At 43.0% G+C, this 10,450-nt stretch overlaps 1 pseudogene; it reads left to right on the forward strand.

The window, feature by feature from the left end:
- Positions 1 to 19: 19 nt before the first annotated feature.
- Positions 20 to 6,473, forward strand: LOC102262711 (annotated as a pseudogene).
- The last annotated feature ends 3,977 nt before the right edge of the window (positions 6,474 to 10,450 follow it).

A 10,450-nucleotide genomic window follows, 5' to 3' on the forward strand; every position in this document is an offset into this window, starting at 1 on the left:
ACCCCACACAAGAAGATGAAAAAGCAGTGAGCTCAATGCATTGATTGGCTTGTCTGAGGACAGGCAGAGAAAGAATCCCAAGGAAGGCTCAGGCCACTGCCTGCTTCATGCTGAGCCTCCTGCCTCAGACACTGAATCCAGCTCCGAGGAGGAGGAGGAATTCGGTGTAGTTGGAAATCGCTCTCGATTTGTCAAGGGCAACTGTTTACGATGCTTCAAAGTATGTTCTCTGCTCTGTGCTTTTGCCGTCCTGGCCACCTGCGTTGGCTTGCTGTGGAAGTCCACTGCTCTGAAGGAGGATCTGGATGCCCTCAAGGAAAAATTTAGAACAATGGAATCTACTCAGAAAAGCTGATTCCAAGAAATTTCCAAAGTTAATGAAGAAGTATTCAGCAAACAAAAAACAACTAGAGAAGATTGAATTAGAGAGCTGGGCTTGAACAAAGTCCAGAGAAACATCATAGACATGAATAAGCAGATTTCTCTGTCGAATTCTGCAGCAAACCACCTCAGAGTCAATGTTAAGTCAGCGGCAGATTTAATTAGCCTGCTTGCCACTGTGGAGGGACTTCAGATGAGCGTAGCTTCCATTGGCAATACCGTAAACAGTGTCCCTCCTGCTGTGGAGGCAAAACAGAAAACTGTGGACGGACACAAGAAGCCATGGAGTTACCACAGTGATATGAATCAGCACTCCTTGGCAGAAACTAGGGGAAACAACCAGATTATTCCATTGCCTTCAGCTCCATCAGAACTCGGCAACAAAACCCACAGTGAGAATTTGAAACAGGATATCCTGTACCTTCACAACTCTTTAGAGGAGGAGAACAGTGCCCTGGGGGAGGGGGGGGGGGGACCAGAGACAGAATGATCTTAAACTTGAGGGGATGAATGAGGCAGTCAGTAATCTTACCCAGAGTCAACTTGGTAGAAAGAGATCCGGTTGCTATGGGCAAGGTAGAAAAGCAAGCAACTGTCCTTCAAGAGGAGGGGTGATAGAGCGGCCACTCTGAAAAGAGAGTCTTTGCATTAGGTGACCAGACACAGTAAAAACCCAAAGCATAGAGAAGCTAGCTCAGATTCTCGGGTATCTAAGCTAAGCCAGACACTACAGCTGATCAGTATTCTCACCTACAAACTGAGAGCAACAGGTCTCCAATTAAGAGCAAGTACAGAGTTTCAGAGCCATCAGCATTGCCAACATTTCCAGTCTCTGAGAGATCATGTTGAGAAAGCTGCCCAGCTAAACCTATCTCCCTACTATGAATTTCTAGCGTCTGAGACCTTTGGGATTTATTCCATAAGACTGGCCAGAACATGGATGGGAAGCTGATCTCCCAGGAAATTTAGAACTTGAGTTCTGCTATGCCAGCACCAGACAGTTTGAGAGAGTTTGATGCTGACAAGATGGACGATATTCATTCCTGGAGCTAAGAGTAGCGTATTTAGAAACCCTTAAGTTTTTTGTTTTTTTAAAATATATTTTATTGATTTTTTACAGAGAGGGAGGGAGAGGGATAGAGAGTTAGAAACATCGATGAGAGAGAAACATCGATCAGCTGCCTCCTGCACGACCCCCAGTGGGGATGTGTCCGCAACCAAGGTACATGCCCTTGACCGGAATCGAACCTGGGACCCTTGAGTCCGCAGGCCGACGCTCTATCCACTGAGCCAAACCGGTTCGGCTGTTTTTTCTCTATATGATATTCAGCTTGGTGTTGGCTAACTTTGATTTTTTTTTCTAGAAATCTTAAAATTTAGTAAAAGCGAGATGAAGTCTTTTCCCATGAATGTGTCTTCTTATCTCATTATGGCTTATGTTTCTCTCTTTCAAAACAAGTTTTCTCCCCAAAAGAGCTATTTCACTTTCTTGGAAAGGTTAAAATATAGTATAAAATTAGCTTGGTACTTTAGGCAATTTGAAGATTACTCTTCTGGTTGCCTTCCATGCCCCTACCCCTTTTTTAAAATATATATACCCTGATGGATTTTGTAACAACCAAAGAGCATTCTAGCAATAAATTGAATTATACTGCTATATTTGTATATACGGTACCGTAGACAGTATATCTGTACCTGGAAGGTATTTTTTTTGAGAACTAATTTATATAAACTATATTTGAAGGTAATGTAGCTTGTCCTTTTTAGTTTCAAATTTGTATTCATAGGCAGATAGTTTGAGAACACCTTAACTCTTCGTTGTATGTGCGTTTCTTTTGCAAGGGATAGCTATCCATGGAGGAGTCTTCTGTTTTTTAGTTTATCATCTGTTCTCACCTCAAGCTGGTCCTGCTAGCATCATCCCTGAGCAGGTATAAAGTTCCATCCTTTCCCCCTACTCATTTTGGTAGAGGTGTTCCTACCATACTCTCCGGACTAGTGAATACCCTTGTCACGCAGCCTGGGAAAGTGCCCTATCTCCAGGCACAATGAGGACATCTCGAACTCCTTTGTTCTGTGTTGATCAGATTCATTGGCTTAAGAAGAGCCTCAGAAGCCTATTCTTCAGTATTAATTCTGGATTTTTATTTGTAAATTATCTTAACTTACCCAACCTGGGACTTGTGTGTAGCTGTCTGTAATCAAGACTCACCTGCCACATCTCAGCTCTGAGAGGAAGGTCGATGGTAGTGCTGAGTTTGGTTTTGGTTTTGAATACTTTGAACTTTTCCCTCTGGCAGCCACTACTGCTGCTTTCCTATATTACCCAAAACACTGCTTCTTGGACTTCATTTTCTTTTATTCTGTACCATCTGGTATAATGTTTACTTAAAGGACCTCCTTATAAATCGGGCAAAAAGGTTTGGTAGGAAGAAAGGAACCAAAAGGAGAGTGAACCCAGCTTAGGGGATGGCTGTGGTGTGGTCTTAAGGGAAGAGAGGGGCCTGGCACTTAGGAATGTGCCTGAAACATCAAAGCTGAAGACTGGGCACTCTTCATCTGGTGGCCACGCCCATTGGGGTGGACTGCTCTCAGTGCCCCTGCTGGACTCGCTGGTCACAGTGGAAGATTCTGACTGTGATGGGCTCATGTTCGTAATGGCCTGCTGTTGAGTTGTTTTTAGTGACATTTGCTACACCTCTCATTAGCTTGCTTACCCACACCAGCCAGATGCAGTCCCTTCTTTCATTTCCAAACCAGAACACATTAGGATATTTCTGACTTTATAGAGCATGCATTGTTTGCTATGCCAACCTAAGCTACCTTGTTTTTTTCTCATATTAAGAAATGTCCATCTCCTTTGCTTTAGTGGAGCTATTTTGATAATGTATAAGCAGTTTTGGTTTTATTTGGGGAATGAATTCAAGGTTTCCATGACTTGATTTGAACTTTGGTTATTTCATATCAGTATTATAACCATTTTAATTTATCTAAATTAAACATTTATTTTTTCCAAAAAAAATATTGTTCCTTATCACTACCTTGTAGAGTTAATATAAAGCTTAAAGGAGATAGTGCATAAAAGTTCTTTTAAAAAATTATTTATTTTTAAATTAAAAATTTTTCAATTGCAGTTAACATGCAATCTATATATATAAAAGGCTAATATGCTAAGTGTCCAACCATCTGACCAGTCACTATGACGCGGACTGACCACCAGGGGACAAACACTCAATGCAGGAGCTGCTGTGACGCGCACTGGCACCACAGACCTGGCATTCACAAAGCAACACTCGGCTTCTCCCAAGTGGGACACAGGCCCCACCACCAACCCGGAGCGACAGCCCACGAAATCGCAGCCAAGGCTGCCAAGACCCCATAGTGCAAAATTAGGCCCACAGCCCAGCTCAGCGCAGAAATGGTTGCTATTGGTGCCAGGTAATGATGTCACGTACCATTGCCTGGCTTCCTCTCCCTAGGGACGACTAGTCTCCTTGCAGTTTCTTCAGCCCAGGAACATGACTTGCTTTATAGCCAGGTGGAAACATTTCACACTTTAACCAAATATCTGTAAAGCGTTTTCCTGTGCCTCATCTCATTTGATCCTCACAAAAGTCCTGGAGTAGGTAGGAGACTCGGGGGAATCCTATTTTCTTTTCATTAGCCGGAAAATGGAGATTTAGAATGTTTAAAAACTTAACCCAACTGAAAAGAAGTAAGAAATGGTGTACCTTGAAAATGACTTCAGGTTTTCTCACTGCACAGAATATAGTCAAACACTGCTGCAGTTAAATATTTTACCTTTTGTTCTCCCTGCGTGATCTACAATAATAATCTGCTTCGTGTTGATATTTACTGCTGTGTTGCTGACAATTACCTGAAAGAGAAGTTTCACTGGGCTGGAAAAAGTTCAGCTACATCAGAAAGCAGGTCTAATTAAGCAAGTTTATTCTATATATATAAAAGGCTAAGTTGACTCGTGCATGCACAATACATATAAAGCTCTTGCTGGTGCCAGTCGCACGCATGTGTTTCAATCTGTCATTGTCAATCATGAATTTAGTTAACACTTCTATTATAGAGAAAGGGCGAATAGCGATATTGAAATACTTCTAATTAATTTATTTTCAATGTGCATGAATCCGTACACTGGGCCATAGTATTGTATTAATTTCAGGTGTACAACACAGTGATTAGACATTTACAAAACTTACAAAGTGATCACCCCAATAAGTCTAGTGCCCCCTGACACCATACAGAGTTATTGCAATATTATTGACTATAGTCTCTATGCTGTACTTTATATCTCCATGACTGGCCACCTTCCCTCCCATTTATATTTGGCAATTTGTACATCTTAATCTCTTCTTTTTCACCAATTTCCCACCCTACCCCCAAATCTAGCAACCATTAAGCAGGTTTTTCAAAAAAAGAACTACCATAAAACTCAGCAATTCCACTCTGGGTATTTATCTGAAGAAATTAAAAACACTAATTTGAAAAGATATATGCACATCTCTGTTCATTACAGCATTATTTACAGCAACCAAGATATGGAAGCAACCCAAGTGCACATTGATAGACAAGTAGATAAAGGAGATGTGGTACATATATATGTGAACCCTGAGGAAAAAATGACACCTACTAAGAAGAGCTCCTGGTGGCTAATTGGGCTCAAATTAAAAACAAAACAAAACAGAATCTAGCAGCTATTTCTGCACAAGGACCTCTCATGCAAACTGCACTTCAGGGAGAAGCCTGTGCTGAACTGCCTACCTGCCATCTGAGCCTGTCCTTATAAAGGAGTCCCTGGAACCCTATTTCAACCAATAGGACTGAGGCTTTCTTCATGCAATCAGAGCTGTGCAGCTCCTACCAATCAGATGGCTCTGTTCTGATCAATCAGGACAGTGCCTTTTGGACCAATCAAACTGTGAGGATTTGGAGTCCTCATTTGCATGAGGATGGTCCAATGAGGAACCAGGGGTGGGGACTTCTGTTCATGTAAGCCAGCTCCCCTCTGGCTCTGGGAGCTCACTTTACCTTTCCACCGGTGACTGATGACTAGGTCTCCCTGGCTTAGCTGAAATACCAAAGATGTCTCACCAGAGCAAAGCAGAACAGACCAGCGCAGCACAAAGCAGACCTGCATGGAGCAGAGCAGGCCATTGAGGAGAAGAGCAGAGCTGTCTAGCCGGAGACAGGCCTGGCCCCGGGGCTGCCTCATGGTGGTGCTATTTTACAATTGAGCTCTTTTGCAATGAATAAAGTTTCCATCTTCACTGCACCACAAATTGGGGATTCCTGTTGGCGCTGAATTGGCTCCAATGACCATTGGTTGACATATGCAATGGGATATTACTCAGCAATGAAAATGAATGAAATCTTTTCATTTGCAACAACATGGATGGACCTAGAGGGGATCATGCTAAATGAAATAAGCCAGACAGAGAAAGACAAATACCATATGGCTTCATTTATGTGTGGTATCTGAAAACCAAAACCAAACAGGAACAAATAAATGAAGAAACAAAACAGAAACAAAGTTATAGATATGAAGGAGTTCTATATCAAGTGACTGGCATATAATGTATGCTCCACAAAATAATATTTCACCATCTTGTACCTTTCTGTGCTATTCTTCCTTGTGATATGCCTTGAAAGACGTTCTATCTATCTATCTATCTATCTATCTATCATATTTATATTCCTTCTCTCAATTGGCAAGGGCAGGCTGTGCAGATTATAACCTTTCCTCCCAGAAGAGCCACGTTGGTCTGGTTTCTGATAGTCATTGTCTCCTGGACTGAGAAACCTGGAGCACCATCCCAGAGTTTGTAACTGAGCATTTTTACCTTAATGATCCTATCTGAATGGCATTCGTTTCATTTCTCTGTTTGGTGACTAAGATATACCACGTAATAATGACACTTACACGGAGGTTACCTTGATGTAAATCTGCCAGATGCTTCCAATTAGAATAACTGAATCTTAACTTTATTTGAAAAACTGTTGGTCAAATACATGAGGCCCCTCTTTTCTCTTAGGAAGGAGAGCATAAGGGTGCCATCAACTTTCTGTTTGCTGACTGAAGGTCTTGACAGAATGCAGCATCACAGGACAGCACGTTCTTATTAATCATATCTAAGCTTCAGAATGAGCTGCAAGATTATAAGGAGGCAGGGAAAGTCTTCTTGTGGCTGTGGGTAGGAAGTACCTTTCTACACAGGTGAGGTGTGTCTAGAAGGGAAATAATCCTGCTAAGAACAAGACATGTTGGTCTTACTGAATTCCCTTTATGGTCATGACTGTGCAAAAGACATTTTATACATCTCTATATGCATCTATTCAAACATATTGATATCTATATCCTGCATATTCAAATCTATCTATCTATCTATCTATCTATCTATCTATCTTTAGATTCCTTCTCTCAATTGGCTACGGTAGGATTTTCAGATTATAACCCTGATCTTATCCACTCTTCACTCACCTTATTGTTCTACTTTCTTGGATGCCAACCAGGTTTTCTCTCCATCTACACTTTTGTTTCTCCCCCGTAGCTGGATATATTTGTGGAAAATTCACAGAGAAACTGAGTTGTGAGGTCCTGTTCAGGAAAATGAAATAACATTTTAAAAACCCAGTCACAAATGTCTGTTTAATAATTCTTGATCGCTGGCCTGAGACTGGTTTCAATATTTCTGAATATTCAATGCCTGGAAGCTAGCACAAAATGATGATCTAAAACTGCCAGAAATTTGCTTCCTGTGGTTCTGAATGTGAAAGCAGGAACTTTGGGGCAGGCTCCTTTCTTCCTTTGTGAGGGATCACTTTGGTGAGCCTTCTCCGTCATACCCACTTACATTAAGTAGCTAATCGCTGCCCTTGAGGTAGCTCAGGGCTTGGGAGAGTCATCCAAGAGCAAATATTTTATAATGGAATATTAAACATTCTGTTTAATAATATAAAAGGCTGTCCCAAGTGGTGAGGAACATCTATACAGATCTTTATTTTCTTTAATGAAGTGTTTAGCATTTCCCCTGACCTGCCTGGAAATAGGATTTGTGCCTAGTGGGTGGGATCTGGGACTGAGGGAGCAAAGAGATGGGAGGAAGGGCTCCCACTGGCTGCTGGGCTGAGGAGGTCAACTCTGTAACTAGATAGACTGGTGTTTGGAATCTATTTCCAGGGGGAAAATGGGAGGGGAGGGGACTTCCATTAAGACATTAGTTAATTAGCTTATGAATATCCTTGAGAATTCTGTATGCACTACTAAGGCAATTTGCTCTTTGAAATATCTACTGAAGCTCTGGAGAAAACCCAGGAGTATTGCCTTTTGTATCTGACACAATCCTTAGAGCCCCATGGGCAGCCTCCCCTTTGGTCAGTTCCAGATAACAATCACACTAGTCAGAAGTCTACCTTGCAAGTGACAGTAATCCCAAAGCATACTAGCTTATTTAGAAAGGGGCTTCCCTCTCCCCTCTGCTTCTCGCCCATTGTCCTTTATTTCTTCACAATGGAAAATGCTTTTGTCCATGTGGTAGATTCATACTCACTTGACTTCATGCCTTCTAGCTCCTTGACACCAAAGGTTCCAAATAGAAAAACTCAGGGAAGAACTCTGATTGGCCCAGCCTAGATCACACACTCACTTCTGGCCTAATCACTGTGAGAAGAAGGTGTTGTGATTGGTCTGATTTGGGTCATGGGCTCACTTCTGTGGCCAAAAGGGTGAGGTACTGGCCTGATTTCCGACTGCCAGCTCTTACATCTCTGAGTAAGAGTTTCTCTGGCCACTAGAGCTCACTCTGCTCATGAACAAGGCAGGTTGCAAGTGCTGAGGAATAACTGTCTCCTGGTCCTCAACCAATGACTAATGGGAGTGAGTGTATAAATACTAAGGTGTTCCCTTCTCCTGGGGTGACAGAATTCTAAGACATGTATTCTACACCAACATACCAGAATGCCAGAGTGGAATGAAACTCCAGTTCACCACAGTTGCTTCTTGCTTAGCATTGCACTCTCTAGCTGCTTCTTTCTCTTCCCTGTTTCACCCACCCTCCACTTTACCAACATTTCCTGAGATCATCTCCTGTTTATGCTTCTTGCACTTGTGTCCTTTTCTCAGTGACTTCTTCTGGGGAAACCCAAACTAAGGCAGTTACCATGATTGGCAGCTCATCTAGTGACTCAAATGGGGATGAGGAAGTGCCAGAGGAAGTGGTGGCTCTGAACTCACATAAACAAAGCTGTCCACTAGAAAAATATGTCATGAGGAAAAGCACAGAATGAGAACTTACATAAGCCACTTACAACTGGACCAACATTTGGGCACAAAACATGTCTGGACGGCCATGCCCAGGGAAAGCAGACAGACCTCCCCAGCAGGTTGCTCTGGAGAGAAAAATGTCAAAGGACCTTGGGGTCCGGGGTCCAGTGAAAGTTGTATCTTATGCAATATCTTTTCCTCCATTAATTCATTAATCTTAAGCCTCTCCTGCCCCAGCTGAATGTTAGCCAAAAAGCTATCATGGAGAAGGATAGGGCTGCCTCCTCAGATGCTGGCCAGAGGCTGGGCACTTGGCTTATGTTTGATGACATTTCCATTAGACAGTTGGGCTTGTGTGATGGCCTGTGCATGGGCAGTGATAAAAATGCTCTCCTTATCTCTGTGTCTCAGCTGTGAAATCCCTGCCTCTTTCCATTTGGGTTTATTGGTTTCTGAAGCCCAGCTCTTCCATGCATGCCATGGGTTGAATTGTCTAGAAGCAGCACTTAAGAGGGGTACAGGGCATGAGACTTGAGAGAGTGCCTGTCAGGTAACACACACACACACACACACACACACACACACACACACACACACTCACACACACACTCACACCTCTGAGGTTGTGAGAAAAACAAAATGTTAAAGATAAAGGAGCCACACTTAAGAATCTCAGATAAAGTCTAAATCTGGGGTGTCAAACTTCAGCCCTTGAACCAAATCCAGCTACCGCCTATGTTTTTCAATAAAGTTTTATTGGCACAAAACCACACCCATCATTTACATAATGGGCAGAGTTGAATAGTTACAACAGAGACTGGATGGCAAAGCCTACTTATTTATGATCTGGCTCTTTACAGAAAAAGTTGCCAACCCCTGCTCTAAACTTGTCCCAACCCCTGGGAGCTCTGTGGTATCTATTGCTCCATAATTCATCCCCACCTGAGACAAAGGCTGGTCTTTGGATCTTAATGTCAGCTGGATGTTGGTCGCTGGCCACACCAGGTGGTGAGGGTGAGGTGCATTAAGCGCCCTAGAACTTGGGTGGTGGCTCCGATCAGCCTAGAGAGCAATTTTCCTGATACTTGGAGCAGCTGTGAGCTGTTAGCGGCTGACACAGCAGCTGGGAAATGGGTGCATGTCTGGGAATCTTCAGGGCACCACCAGCAGCCCTGCCGTGTTTGTCTGGATCTGCACATGTGCTTCTTGAAGTTGGAGAGAACCTGTATTTCCTGCCTGAAATGGAGCCATAATTATGTCACCTAGACTCCTGTCTCCCATTTGACTCTTGCCTCTTGTTCATCCATCTCATTGCTCTCAGGGTGAGGATGAAGCCCTTAACAAGGTTACTGGGTCCTGCCAGCCTCTCAGCCCCACCTGGTCCCACGTCGCTCAGACCCTGCTCTGCAGCCATGCCTGGCTAGTGGCCACGGAGCATTCTTTCAGTGTCTGAGAATGAATGCACTGTTCCCTCCAACTCAGGACTTTCATCCATGCTGCTTCCTCTGCCTGGAACGCCCTCCCCAGCACCTTCTACCTCCCCACACTTGACTAACATCTAGATCTCCAAATCTCAACTCAGAGAACATTTCCTCAGAGAAACCTCTTGAATCTCCCCACGAACCTGATTTCACATAAGTAACCAGTACTCAGTTTGTGTGTCTTGACGTATTTTTTCTTTGCAAACCACAGCACACAAAAATATGCGTAGATTTTCTTTTATTCAACAAAAATGCGATGTTCTTTTTAAAAAATATATTTTTATTGATTTCAGAGAGGAAGGGAGAGGGATAG

The sequence above is a fragment of the Myotis brandtii genome, unplaced genomic scaffold (genome assembly GCF_000412655.1).
Source record: "Myotis brandtii unplaced genomic scaffold, ASM41265v1 scaffold363, whole genome shotgun sequence".
In the NCBI taxonomy this organism is placed as follows: domain Eukaryota; kingdom Metazoa; phylum Chordata; class Mammalia; order Chiroptera; family Vespertilionidae; genus Myotis; species Myotis brandtii.